The sequence below is a fragment of the Vigna radiata genome, unplaced genomic scaffold, assembly GCF_000741045.1.
Source record: "Vigna radiata var. radiata cultivar VC1973A unplaced genomic scaffold, Vradiata_ver6 scaffold_290, whole genome shotgun sequence".
Taxonomy (NCBI): Eukaryota; Viridiplantae; Streptophyta; class Magnoliopsida; order Fabales; family Fabaceae; genus Vigna; species Vigna radiata.
The window spans coordinates 189,410-205,592 of record NW_014543415.1 but is presented as its reverse complement, the minus strand read 5'-3'; positions in this window follow the sequence as shown (position 1 = coordinate 205,592).

Here is a 16,183-nt window from a genome sequence, read left to right as displayed (position 1 = left end):
GTCGTCCGGCCTTTTCCTTGACCGTTCTCACGCTTGGGCTCTTGACGTACTGTCCGTCCGGTAGCGACCACGACCGGGCGGTGGTCCCTAGTACAGGTGTGGTTACTGTGTTAAAAGCAGTAACCCACTCAAGAAACAAACTAACTAATCAAACAATAAATTCTAATAGCCTCCCCTCAAGCTGGATGGTGTATGGTTACCAATCCAAACTTGCTAACAATGGTTTTGAATCGAACCCGGTGAGGACACTTGGTAAAAACATCAGCTAGCTGTTCCTTTGAGCGAATAGGAAGAAGATGTAGAAGATTAGCATGTATCTTCTCACGAACAACGTGAGAATCAAGTTCTATGTGCTTGGTTCTTTCATGAAAGCTCTAATTATGAGCTATATGTCTGGCCGACTTGTTATCACAGTAGAGGGCTGGAATTCCAGCTTCTTGAACTTGTAGGTCGTCTACTGTATCTCGCAAGTAGTGGCTGCTAGAGCTCTATACTCTGCTTCAGTGGAAGACCTGGACATTGTACTTTGTTTCTTTGTTTTCCACGAAATATAATTGTTTATGTGATAGTTTGTGATTGATTTGTTTCAAATATACGAATCAATAAAATAGTGATACATAATCTATTATAAAAAAATTATTAAAAAATTATTAAAATATCAGTGTTTCTAAAAAAAATTAACAAGGGAACCTATTCTTATAAATGATTTCACACCAACTATTTTGGTTTATATAAACCCTTCGCCTCATATTCAATCATAATATCAACAACAATTTATCCTTATTCATATTGCTGTTCTGTTTCGGTGATGGCTAAGATTTCTTTGACGTTGATTTTCACTCTTACCCTAATCATTTCAGGTATATATAACAATTTTAGAAATATTTTTTAGAAAACATTACACTTCCTTGAGTTCTTTAAAGATATTACCACTTGTACTGTATTAGAAGATTACACTGAGAAAAAATTTATAAAGTATTTATTTAATTTTATTTTCTATGTTACTATATAGTATGAGATAAACGCAACTGAGTAAAGAGACATTATTATTCTGTTATTATATCATTTGACTTGCCAGCATATGAAATCAAAACAAACCCTTTTACTTGATTCTACATTTTTTATATGTGAAACTTATCCTGCATGTGATTTTTAATGAGAAATTATCTTTTGCTTCTCTTCCTTTCACATTTTGATAGCTATTTCAAGAACAAGTGGAGCAATGCCAGGAAAAAGATGTATGCGAGTATTGGATCCATATGCATGCATATACAGTTGTAATGCGAATTGTCAAGATCAATATCACGGAATTGGATATTGCGTTGAATATCCTCATAATTATAAATGTGTTTGTGAATATGATTGTCCTCGTTAGAAGGATATATCCTATAATGTTTAATTTGGAATACGCAATAATAAGAAAATAAAATGATTTCTGCTGTTACTCTATATTATTAACAGTTGAAGCATTGGAGTAGTGTATCTATATTTTATTCTTTGAGATGAGTATTATGACCAAATAATGAAAGAGTTCCATAATATCATTTAATTCAATTGGTGCATTGAAAAAGTAAATAATCAATTTAAATTTGCTAACACCAGATCATTTTAATAATCCATTTAGTATAGAGAAAATAAATAGAATAGTAAAAAAATCAAAATATGATGTTTTATAGAAGAATAGATAAGAGGATTTATTAGAATGTGAGTTTAGGCCTAACTCAACCCTACAAAACCAGTTTGTAGGTGAGGTTTGCACCTCACTTATATATTATAATTTGGTCTTATCTCTAGTCGATGTGGGACTTCCAACAGGATTATTTGGTTGAAATAAAATAACTAAATATTATTATTTTTTGTGAATGTAATTTGGTGTTAAAATGTAATAGAAGAATCCAACTCTTACCAGATTTATTTCTTCTCATCTCCCAACTCTTACTTCTCTTCTCCATATCCGTTTGGTTCTTCTCTGTATTCTTGTCTCCATATCCATTTGGTTTCATGGTGCGGTGGTGTGGTGATGCGGGATGTTTGCGGTGGTCATTCGGCGGTGTAGCGGTTGCAAACAATAATGAATATTTTATGACTAACATCACAAAAAAATAATTTTATTAACATTGATAAAAAAAATTCTAAATGACATCAATGGAAACATATATCGTTAATGTTGGTAAAAAAAGATGATTGCAAAATTAATCTGGAAATTAACCACAATGGATTGTTAACATGAGAGTTCATTATTGTTAGTAAAATGTGTTAAAGTACTTCTATGATCACAATCTCAAAACGACAACAAAATAAAAAAATGAAAAATGTATACATGAATTAATTAAAAAAAAAATCAAAAGTTCAAAGTTCTTACTATTTAATTATAATTTAAAATTTTCTAATTTAAATGATCAAATTTCTCTCTTAAAGTTTTAAAATTTCAATATTTTAATTTTTTATTTAGATGATTATATAAAATGTTTCAACCTTTTTATAAAATTAACTATCCTTCATAAAAATTTTTCTGATACATTGCAACATATATTTCTTCCTTATGTATCAATATTTTTTTATGTGAGATTGCTTAACTCTTCGTACGTTGGTATGAGTAAGATAAACAATTAGAAAGTTCAAAAGATACAACAATAGAAAGAAGTAGAAAAAACAAAGAGAGACAGAAGAAAATGAAACATAAAAACATGGGTCCACCATTAAAATGATTGTGTTGTTTGGGTGATGAGATCGAAGAAAAAAAGAAACAACATAACTATAAATTACAAATGTTTGTTGGTTAAGCATAAACCAGACCATCGCATTCATGTAAGAGATTGGAGTGAGTAGAAGTTAAACAATATTAATCTTAAAAATAAAATTATACTGAAGGATAAATAGGAATAGGAAAGTGAAGGAAGGGATAAAACAAAAATGAGGAGGTGGAGGGAGAAAGGATGGTGGTGGAAGGAGCAACACTTTTTTTTTTTTTTTCATTAAATGCATTACTTGGATTGAGATGAAAGGTGTAATAGATTTGAGGATCAATTCGTAAAAAAAAAAAATATATTTTATTGAAATATGAAAATAATTGTCCAGTTAAAATCACCTTATAAGCAATTTTGTCATTAATTATTTTTAAAGTCATTAACATTTTTACTTTATTATAAAGAGGAGCAGAAATTAAGATCTTCACAAAACTATTTTAGTTAAATAGAATTCGTAGTCAATTATTTTTACTTAACTGTTTTATCTTTATTTATTTATATATGTAAAAAAAAAAAAAACTAACCCATATTAATAAAAGAAAGATCTCATAGCACTTGTATTAAATTTTGGAATGATAAATAAGAATATATTACACACAAACCACAATTTAAAAATTATAATTCCCTGATAGGATATTAAAAATATAAAATAATTAAATATGTAGATAAAGAAAGAGAGACGTGCAAGCGGAGGAAAAGATCAAATGGTTTTCTACCAAACATGAAAACTTTTTGTAATAATTAAAGTACCATTAATATCACTTTCTCTTCTCAGCTTAAAGGCTTTGGAATATTTAGAAAAGAATATACCATTTTTTGAAATAAATTTCTTAAAATAACCTATTTTTTTGGCATTAATGCATTATTTGGATTGAGATAAAAGGAGTAATTGATTTGAGCATAAATTCGAAATAAAAAAAAATTAGTTTTTGATTGAAATATGAAAAGAATCGTCAATTTAAAATCACCTTATTATATGGTTAAAAATGAATTAAATACGTTTTATCTATTTAAAAAAAATGTTTTTCGAAATAAAGAGATTCTAAATTAGAGGATCCACAATGGATTTCCTTCATTAGCCACAAGATCGTATTAAATGAAAGAACTAAATTAAATGACAACCAAGCACTTGAGTGAATTAAAGATTCCACGATGTGAACACGAAGAGAAAAAGAGTTATATGCTTAGTTGCTCTAAATATATTAATGTAAAAAATATAAAAATAAAATTATTTGGAATATTTGAAAATTGTGATTAATGTTTTCGTGATGATAAATATTACTACTGTACACTCTTCAGTGTTTTTCTATATTTAAAAGGAAATATGATCAATTAATTAATCTAAGTATAGAATAAATTCTTTAAATAACAGTTTCAATAGATGTAATGAGGGAACGTATTCTTATAAATGATTTCGTACCAATTATTTTGTTTATATAAACCCTTCGCCTCATATTTAATCATAATATCAACAACAAAGCTAAATTTATAGTTATATTCGTGTTGCTGTTCTGTTTCGGTAATGGCTAAGATTTCTTTCACTTTGATTTTCACTTTTACCCTAATCGTTACAGGTATATACAACAACTTTTCTATATTTTCTTATTATTATTATGAACATATCTCTATGTGTGTGAAGAAGATATTTGTAATATTCCTTACACTTATTTTTGTTTCATTTCCTTTTACATTTTGATAGGTATTTCAAGAAGAATTGAAGCAAAGCCAGAAGAACCGTGTATACAAGTATTGAATCCAAATTTCTGCAACCTGAGTTCGTGTCGTATGGATTGTGAGGAACAATATGACGGAGCTGGGGATTGCGTTGACATACACAAATGTGTTTGTGCATACGATTGCTCTCGTTCATAATGTTTTATTTGGAATACGAAAGAATGAGAAAATAAAATGATTTCTATTGTTACTTTATTTGGGAAGTATCACTCTTACATTCATAATTATTATTATATATTCTCTTTCCTCTAATCAATTCACACCTAAGCGCTTTTAAGCAAACATCAATAGGACTTGTTTACAAAACAAAGTTTATGTAAAACTCATGAGCTTTTATCAAATTAACATTACTTGACTATTGACGAAGGAAAAATCACTATTTTCAAGATACAAAGTAAAAATATAATCTAATGAAATCAATAAATAAGAAAGTTATACAAAAATATAAATGTGAGTTTAATAACAATAAATAAAATAATAAATTAATATCTACCTATTATTGTTCAATTTATTATTATTTTGATTTCAAATTAATTAAAATTAATTCTTAATTAACTTGTTGACATTCTCACTATCAATCAAAGCAAACTCTAAATTAAAAGGAAAAGCTTTTTAGATTATAAATTTTATGTCTAATCATGTATATTCTTTTGCCTCCTTACCAAGTAAAAGACTAATTAATTAAAGTACAATCTTAAATTAACTATTGTTAAAAATTTTTATCTTTAGTCAAAGTACATTCTAAAATATTGGCAAAAACTCATTTAATCACATAAAAGCTTATAACTTCAATCAAAGTACATTCTTAACTAAAATTAAAAACCATAAGACTCATATTATCAATATGCATATAGATTAAAAACCTCACTAGTTATCTATGATGTAATGACCACTAATTAATGTGTTGTTTGTTTTTGTCTAGATATAGTATTTTTGTGGTGAGGTTTATAGCTTCTTAAATGTGAATATTCTTCATTGTAGACAGGCTTTCACGCTCTCAGGTTCCTATTCTTAAAATTTTTCTTTTAATATAAACATGTAATTATTTGTTTGATTGAATACCTTTTTTTCTTAAGTATATTGTATGTTGTGTAATTATTTGTTTTGGTTAAATATATTTTTGTTGTGAATTAGTTTTAATTTCTTTTTTGAGATTCAATACAAAAATTATTTACTATCTCCAGAATTTATTGAACAAATGTACTTTTTACAAATGAACAAAGAGGATATGATAATATTAATTTTCAAGTATTGAATCTTGAATTGTCCAATTGGACAATTTAAGAAGAGTAATAAAGTTTTCATAGTTTATTAATATATATAAATTTTAATATACATGTCTTAAATTTCATGAAAATTTTTAGTTGTGTTTTGTATTGATCTTCGGGTACATATTTGATTGTGATTTATAATCACTTTCATTTCGTATAACCTGAATACCAATGCAAAATACTGACAAAATTTCCTGATATTTTAGATATGTTTTTAAAATTTATAAGTTTAATAAACTAAAAAGTAAATTTTCTTTAATAGAATAGGATCACATCTTGAATACAAAAGCGATTAAAGTGAACAAGACAATAATAATAACAATAAGAGCAACAATAATGACAATAACAATACCAATAATAGTAATAATAAAAACAACAACAACAATAATAATAAAAATGACAATAAAAATAATAATGATAATAACAATAATAATAATAATAATAACAACAACAATAACAATAATAATAATAATAATAATAATAATAATAATAAAATAATAATAATAATAATAATAAAATAATAATAATAATAATAATAATAATAATAATCCTAAAAAATTGTATTGTTTTAATTATTTCATTAAAAAAATAATTTTGATTTTTTTCCTCTTTATAATAATTTTTACAATAACATATATTATTTTTGTAATATTTCATTTCTACCAATGAAATCATTTTTTTATATTATCATTTTATATTACTTTTATCACTAAAAGTATTTTTGTACTATATTTCATTTCTACCAATGAAACCATTTTGTTTTATCTATCACATTAGTTAACTCATAAACTAATTTTCATAAACTTTACTTCTAAATTCATCACACACACTTCTAAATTCCTTGAAACAAAACAATTAACTTACTGTCAAATCTCTTCAAATTCATTCAATCTCTCCTAGCTAAATATTCTTCAATATCATCACAACCCAAAAGGGCTTTGGAATATTTAAAAAAGAATCTACCAGTTTTTGAAACAAATTTATTAAAATAATCTAATTTTATCATTAAATGCCTTAGTTTGATTGAGATAAAAGGAGTAATAGATTTGAGGTTCAATTTGTAATAAAAAAATTATATTTTATTGAAATATGAAAATAATTGTCCATTTAAAATCAGCTTATAAGCAATTTTGTCATTAATTATTTTTATAGTCATTAACATTTGTAAGTTATTATAAAGAGGAGCAGAAATTAAGATCTTCACAAAACTATTTTAGTTAAATAGAATTCGTAGTCAATTTTTTTTTTTTTACTTAACTGTTTTATCTTTATTTATTTATATATGTAAAAAAAAGCTAACCCATATTAATAAAAGAAAAATCTCATAGCACTTGTATTAAATTTTTGAATGATAAATAAGAATATATTGTACACAATCCACAATTTAAAAATTATAATTAACTTATATGATATTTAAAATTTAAAACAATTAAATATATGTAGATAAATAAAGAGAGAGACGTGCATGCGGAGGAAAGATCACATGGTTTTCTACTAAACATAAAAAGTTTTCGTAATAATTAAAGTACCATAAATTGCACTTTCTCTTCTCAGTTTAAGGGCGTTGGAATATTTAGAAAAGAATACACAACTTTTTTATACATATTTCTTAAAATAACCTAGTTTTTGTCATTAAATGCATTATTTGGATTGAGATAAAAGGAGTAATTGATTTGAGCATAAATTCGTAACAAAAAAAATTAATTATTGATTGAAATATGAAAAGAATTGTCAATTTAAAATCACCTTATTATATGGTTAAAAAATGAATGGTAACGGTGTAAGTACGTTTTATCTATTTTAAAAAAAATATTTTTCGAAATAAAGAGATTCTAAATTAGAGGATCCGCAATGTTTTTCCTTCATTAGCCACAAAATTGTATTAAATGAAAGAACTAAATTATATGACAACCAAGCACTTGAGTGAATTCAGGATTCCACGATGTGAACACGAAGAGAAAAAGAGTTATATACTTAGTTGCTCTAAATATAATGTAAAAAAAATATAAAAATGAAATTATTTGGAATATTTGAAAATTGTGATTAATGTTTTCGTGATAATAAATGTTACTACTCTACACTATGTTGGAAATGCAAGTGTGAGTCCAATGTTCCACATTGGATAAAAGTGAGAAAATATAGCACTATATAAAGATGAAAGACCCGTTAACCCATTGTTTAGGTAGAGAGTGGTGTCAATCGTTTAGATGGTTGGATTCATATTGCATTGGTGTTTGTATCTCCCCAGTGAACTTCCTCCTTGATAGACCCACCATACTATTTTTAAGGAAACGTTTTTTATAGATGATTTCTCACCACCTATTTTGTTTATATAAACCCTTCGCCTCATATTCAATCATAATATCAACAACAATTCTGTTTTGTTTCGGTGATGGCTAAGATTTCTTTCATGTTGATTTTCACTCTTACCCTAATCATTTCAGGTATATATAACAATTTTAGAAAAAGTTTTTAGAAAACATTACATTTCCTTGAGTTCTTTAAAGATATTACCACTTGTACTGTATTAGAAGATTACACTGAGAAAAAGTTTATAAAGTATATATTTAATTTTACTTTCTATGTTATTATATAGTTTCAGATAAACGCAACTGAGTAAATTTGTATGAGTTTTAAAGAGACATTCTTCTGTTATCATATCATTTGACTTGCCAGCATATGAAATCAAAACAAAGCCCTGTATGTGATTTTTAATGAGAAATTGTCTTTTCTTTGTCTTCCTTATACATTTTGATAGCTATTTCAAGAACAAGTGGAGCAATTCCAGGAAAAAGATGTATGCGAGTATTGGATCCATATGCATGCATATACAGTTGTAATGCGAATTGTCAGGATCAATATCACGGAATTGGATATTGCGTTGAATATCCTCATAATTATAAATGTGTTTGTGAATATGACTGTCCTCGTTAGAAGGATATGTCCTATAATGTTCAATTTGGAATACGCAATAATAAGAAAATAAAATGATTTCTGCTGTTACTCTATATTATTAACAGTTGAAGATTTGGAGTAGTGTATCTATTTTTTATTCTTTGAGATGAGTATTATGACCAAATAATGAAAGAGTTCCATAATATCATTTAATTCAATTGGTGCATTGAAAATGTAAATAATCAATTCAAATTTGCGAACACCAGATCATTTTAATAATCCATTTAGTAATTAGAGAAAATAAATAAAATAGAAAAAAAAATCGAAATATGATGTTTTATAGAAAACAAAATGGAGTGGAAAAAAAAGAGAAAAGAAAAGAAGAGAAATAGATAAGGGGATTATTTGGTTGAAATATAATAAATAAAACATAAAAAATTATTATTTGTGATTTTTAAAATTATTAAATACAGTTTTTTAGTGTAATATATTATTAATATTTAATTATCTTTTATTAGTAACTTTTTTTTGTCATTTTATTTTATTTTCCTCATTGTTCAAAATAATATTAATCTTCTTATCGAGTTTGGATTTTATAAGTTGTAAGATTTTTGGAATTGTTTTGTAGGTTGATCTTGATAACATGAGAAAAAATGAAAACATGAAAAAAAATAAGTAACATAAAATCCGTATAAAACAAAAATATATTTTTATGATATTAAATAATTATTTATGGTGTGTTATTATTCTAGCGAAGGAGTTGGTGTAGTGATTAATGTGTCTACTGTGATATCTGTTGATCATGCCTTGTTGAGAATCACTATAATTTATGTGTTAAGAGTTTTTCTTTTGCCATGTGATCTTCGTTTTGACCTTCAAAAGGGAGGGGTTGAGTTCCTTCGGGTTAGTAGAAACTTTGGGTTTTGGGGTTTCGTATGAGACCTTTTAGTCTTGTTTTTATCATTGTGGCTGTAATTTACATGTTTAAAGAATAATTTCTCATATATTATTTCAAATAATATATATATATATATATAATAATATGCATTAAATAATGATTTAAGTATTTTTTTTTTCGTTTTCTTTTAAATAAAATTCTTTCTATTTTTACTTTCATAATTCAATTTGAAGAATTTAAAAAAAAAAAAAAAAGAAAACCAAATCTTTACTAGTTATTTCATTTATTAAGTGGTTTCTATTTCTCTTTTTTGCCGGTATTGGTTTCTTTATCATTTTTTTTTTTAATTATTGATAATAGAACTGATGATAGTATTTCCTTAATTCCTTGATTTTTTATATTTTTTTTAATCTTGGGAAGAATCTTCAATATTTTAAAAAAAAAGGGAGTAACATACCTTTTTTTATATGAAAGAATTATGCAAAAAGTTAATTTCTACGAATAAACTTTTTGATCAAAAAAGAAGTTTGATTAATTTCAACCATTTTTTTTGAACATTGCGAAAATAAGATCCTTTCTATTTTTATATAAAAAAAATATACTTATGAACTTTTTATAATTTATTAAATTTTAGATACTTGCTCCTGGGAAATGAATAAATTCGAGATCATCATGTACTATTTACATCATTAGTCCTTTTCCTATCCCAAAAAGGGGTGCATCAGAAAATATTATATATATATATATATATATATATATATATATATATATATATATATATATATATATATAAAAGGAACTTACACTTTTTCATCTATTAAAAAAATACAAGTGTAAAAAATACAAGTGTGTACATAAATTATAATTAACACAATATTTGATTGCTTCGTAAATATAATATTTGACATATCTTAGTATCCTCACTCAAGTTGGTGTATAGATATCACATATTTCCAACTTGAATAGAGAATCATTAAAAAATCTTCTTGACACTCCTTTGGTGAGAACATCAACCAACTACAATTTTGATCTTACAAAAGGAAATGAAATTATTCTAGCATCAAGCTTCTCTTTGATGAAATGTCTATCAATCTCCACATGTTTTGTTCTATCATGTTGCACAGGATTGTGAGCAATTGCTATAGCCGAAGTATTGTCACAATACAAAATCATAGTTTCATTTGGTTTAAAGCCCAAATTTGAAAGAACATTTTTAATCCACAAAAGTTCACATACACCTAGTGTCATGCCTCTGAATTTTGCTTCAGTACTAGATCTTGCTACTATAGGTTGTTTTTTACTCCTCCAAGTTACAAGATTCCCTCCTACAAAAGTAAAGTATCCAGAGGTAGATCTTTTATCATCTTTTGAACGTGCCCAATTTGCATTAGTGTACCCTTCTACTTTTAAGTTTCCATGATTTGAAAACAAAATTTTTTCTTTAGGAGTGGACTTCAAATATCTCAAAATCTTCTCAGCAGCATCCATATGAAGCTTTTGTGGGTCATGCATAAATTGAATAGCAACATTCACTGCATAGGTGATATTTGGACGTGTATGACACAAATAAATTAATTTTTCTACGAGTCTTTGGTATCTCCCTTTGTCTATGCTTGTTGAATTTTAGCATTGAAAGAATTTATGATTTTGTTTAATTGGTGTATCAGCTGGTTTACTCCTAAACAGCTAGTTTCTGATAGCAAATCAATAGTATATTTTCTTTGGCATAGGAAAATTCCATCTTTTTGATCTAGCTTCAATGTCCAAAAAATATTTGAGGTTTCCAAGTTGTTTCATCTCAAATTCATATGTAAGGTATTGTTGTAAACTAGAAATCTCATCTTGGTCATTTCTTGTAACAATCATGTCATCTAAAAATACAATCAAAGTTGTAATTTTTACTTTTCCTCTCTTCAAAAATAGGGTGTGATCAGAGTTACTTGCTCTATAGCCAAAAGCCTTCATAGACTTAGTAAACCTTCCAAACCATGCTCTTGGAGATTGTTTTAATCCATATAGAGCCTTCTTTAATTTGCAAACCTTCATTTTAATTGAATTTGTCATGCCTGATGGAGAATCCATATAAATTTCTTCTGAAATTGCTCCATGTGGGAAAACATTTTTCACATCAAATTGTAGAAGAGGTCAATCTTGGTTTGCTGCTAGCGACAAAAGTATTCCCACAATGTTGAGCTTGGTTACCGGTGCGAACATCTCTTAGTAATTTACAGCATAAGATTGAGTGTAACCTTTAGCCAGAAGTCGTACTTTATGCCTCTCAATAGTTCCATCAGCTTTATGCTTAATTGTAAATACCTATTTGCAGCCCATAGTTTTCTTCCCTCTTGGTAAGGACACATGATCCCAACTATTGTTTTTTTTCTAAAGCTACCATCTCCTCAACCATTACTTTGGTCCATTTAGGATATGCTAAAGCTTCTTGTATATTACTAGGAATAGAAATTGAAGATAATTGAGATATAAATTATGCATATGACTGTGATAACCTGTGAGATGACACATATTTACTAATGGAATATTTAACTTTGGCTTGGAGGTTTGGTTCATATTTAGTTGGAGTTGACCACGGTTATAACGAGGTGAAAGATTATATTGAACAGTAGCAGACTTAGTGTTTTATGTGTTGGTGGTCTCACGTAGACAAGAATCAATTTCATGATAAAATTCATCTAAATTAGTATTATCAACAATATCAGAGATAGGATTAGAAGGTACCTCTGAAGAGTCAAGTTGAACCTGTGGAGAAGATTGAGCCAATTGGTTATGATCAGAAGACACAATATTATCCAAAAAAGAAGTGCCCATGTTTAGGATTGGCTTATTTCTTGCAGAATGATCCTCATACGATAATTTATCTTCACAATATAATTTTTCAAACATACTAACATCATGATTATGAATTTCACTTTCATTGCCTCCCTGAAGTGGAGAATCAACATAAAAAAGTTTGTACTCACTAAATGTCACATCCATAGAGATATAAAATTTCTTTGATGGTGGATAGTAAGCACAATAACCTTTTTGAGTTGATCCATACCCAACAAAAACACATTTAATTGCTTGTTCTTCAGGCTTTATACATTGATGTAGGTGTAAGTGGACATATATAACATATCCAAAAATATGAGGTGGTAAATCAACTATGGGAGGAAGGATAGAATGATCAGACAACACATCGAAAAGCCTTCAAAAGTTAAGCACACAAGTAGGGGTTCGAATAATTAAATAAACGGCAAAGTTCACAGTCTCATCACATAAATGAGATGGGACATTACCATCTATCAAAAGTGATATTGTCACCTCTAATATATGTCTATTTTTCCTCTCAGTCACTCCATTTTGTTGTGGTGAATAAAGACATGTAGTTTGATGCAGGATGCCTTTAGAGTTCATGAACTTTATTAATTCACTCTTAAAATATCCTCCTTCATTGTCTGATTGATTGACCTTAATAGATGTGTTAAAGTGTGTAACGATCAGATGATAGAAGGAACGAACCTCATCACACATATCACTTTTATGTTTGAGCAAATATACCCAGGTTACCCGAGTACAATCATCAACAAAACTAACAAAACCAATTTTCCTTGGTCATTTGTGAGGCTTAGGGTCTCACTTCTATTATCTTCTTCTCGGTGGAATTAATGGGACATATTCTCATGGGATAGTGGTAAAGCAAAGTATATTTTCCTTGTTGAGAGTGGTTGCTTAGACGTGAGGGAGTGAATGTGGTACAAGTTGTATAAAGAGAAAGCCTTAGGTTAGGCCACTACGAAAAGGAAATGAGTGTGTGTGTGTGTGCTGCGACAATTTTGTGGCGTACTAGTGGAAAGGAATGCATGGGAGGAAAGTAGTAGGGAGTGGTAGTCATGAAGAGGGGGGAATAAAACATACACCAAATCTCAACCCCAAAGCTTGAGAATTGTTGATTTTTTGGCAAGCGTACCAAATCGCTCAAGTAGTAATACCGGTAAGACCGAATATCGTTTCCCAAGAGACTCGGTCACTACTTTACAATCGTATAATTGCTAACTAATTTAAGCTAAAGAATGATTCCATTTTAGTGTGAAATTGTGCAATGAAAGTAAAAGTCATGCATAAATAAAGTTTTGAACTACTTGGGGCCAAAACACATGAAAATGAGATGATTAACGAATATGTGGAATGAATATGTTGGAGAATGATTTCAACTTATACAATCATATGCAAATGCACCCAACCACTCTTCTTCATTAACTTGTTCTTGTCAACTAGCTAAGTTACTTAAACTCAATCCCTTGGTGAGAAAGCCTAGGTTCACTTGTAAAATCCCAATCCCTTGGCAACCTAACAAGTTCACCCACATTAAGAAAAGAAGTTTAAGACAACCAAAGGTCCTAGCTCTATCCCTAGACACTATTTTCTTTAGGTGTTTATGTTCATTTCAAGGTTCATAAAATATTTCCCAATACTAAGAAATCCTAACATCATGCCATGGTTGATCAAGTCATAACAAGCTTTAAGCATAGAAATAAACACTAACAGGTAATGAGAAAAGCATATTTTCATTTAGAACAAGTGCATTTACAAAAGGTTTGTATAGTTTACATCATTCCCCAACATAAAAGAACTTAGCTCTCCATAGTCATGGAGAGCTTGAGCTTACAATAGAAGAAAATGGGGTAGAAGGAGACCCAAGGAAGAAGAAGGGTGAGTTCCCACAGCCCAAAACTTGCTCCAAGAGGTCCAAAACGATTCTTCAGAGCTTCAGCCGCCAAGAAGTTCCAACCCTCGTAAATTGTGTGCCTTTTATAGGGTTAAGGTGCCACATCAGCAAAAACTCGCGCCTAGCGCCATATAGGTGGCACCCAGCGTGAAATGATGATTGAAAACAGTGAGTTTTCACGCCCAGCTCCATGTTGGTGACGCCCAGCGTGAAATACTCCCTAGAAACAGTGAAATCTGGCGCCCAGCGTGATATGGGTGGCGCCCGGCGCCAGTTTTCCTGGTGAACTTCTTCTTTCTGGTTCTCCCTTGGTTCTCCACTCTTTATAACTTGAATGCCTTTCCAAAGTACTCAAAGTTCCTACAAAATTTGAGGAAATTAGAGATGAAAACTAATCTATGTAACCTAAGTTAAGTTTATTCACAAAGTTAGATTAGAGAGAGGATTAAGCGTATTTCAAGCTTCAGGAGAGTTGATTTGGTAAGAAAATTGTACTATAGATAATGATAAGAATCACCATTATCAAGAACCAACACCTAAATTCCACTCATTTCAAACCAACAACACACATGCATTATCAAACCACCACCCTAAGAAAAATACATATATTAACTCATTAAATCTTTAAAATTTCCATCAAACCAAACTATATTCTATCAAAATTTTAAAACAAATTTATCTTAAAATTATCACACCAGTTTAAACACACCATCCAAATCAATTTTCAGTCATCACCATAAACACAAAACAGATTTAAATTATAACATGAAAGTTAGCTTCTCTTACTTTTTTGGAAGCCCAAACAATGATATTTATAAGATTATTAAAGAATGAGTTATAGAAAAATGATATATGTTTTACATAATGAAACTCATTAATTGAAATTCTATTTATATTTTTAACTTTTAATATTAAAATAAATGAGTTTTAATATTTAGAGCATCTTATTATATATAATACTCTGATTTAAAGAGTCTCATAAAAATAGTATTATAGCTAGTACTTAAATATATTTTTATTTTTAATAGATAAGTTTATTGGAAAAGATATTTTCGAACTTAATTAATACAGGAAAAATATGTTTAGAAAAACATGTTTAGGCATTACTTGTTATTATGTTTTTAATATTATTATTTAATTTATGTTTGTTGAAAAATGAATTTTTTGGCTGATCAAAGTTTTTATTTGAAGATTATTTTTATATATAGATATAATTTTAAGATTTAAATAAAATAATGTAAATAATTTATTTATTTAAATAAAGTGAAAGTTAATAATAATAACAAAGATAATAATGATAATAACAACAATAATAATAAAGTAATAATAATAATAATCCTAAAAAAATATTTTTTTAATTATATCATTCAAAAAAATAATTTTGAGTTTTTTTTCTCCTTATAATAATTTTTACAATTAAATATATTATTAACAATAATCATTTTATATCATTTCTATCCATTAAACCATTTTTTTATCTATCACATTAATTAATTAATTAAATCATAGATTAATTTTTTCAAATTTTATTCCAAATTCACTTCCACACAACTTTAAATTATTTGAAAAAGAAATCAACTTACTCTCAAATTTTATCAAATCCATCAATTCTCTCTGTGTCAAATCCATTCTTCGATATAAATACAGCCTAATAAGGAGTATTTAAGAAAGAATCTACTAGTTTCTGAAACAAATTTATTAAAATAATCTAATTTTGTCATTAAATGCATTAATTGGATTGAGATAAAAGGAGAAATTGATTTGAGGATCAATTCGAAACAAGAATTTATATTTTATCGAAATTTGAAAATAATTGTCCGTTTAAAATCAGCTTATAAGCAATTTTGTCATTAATTATTTTTATAGTCATTAACATTTGTAAGTTATTGTAAGGAGGAGCAGAAATTAAGAT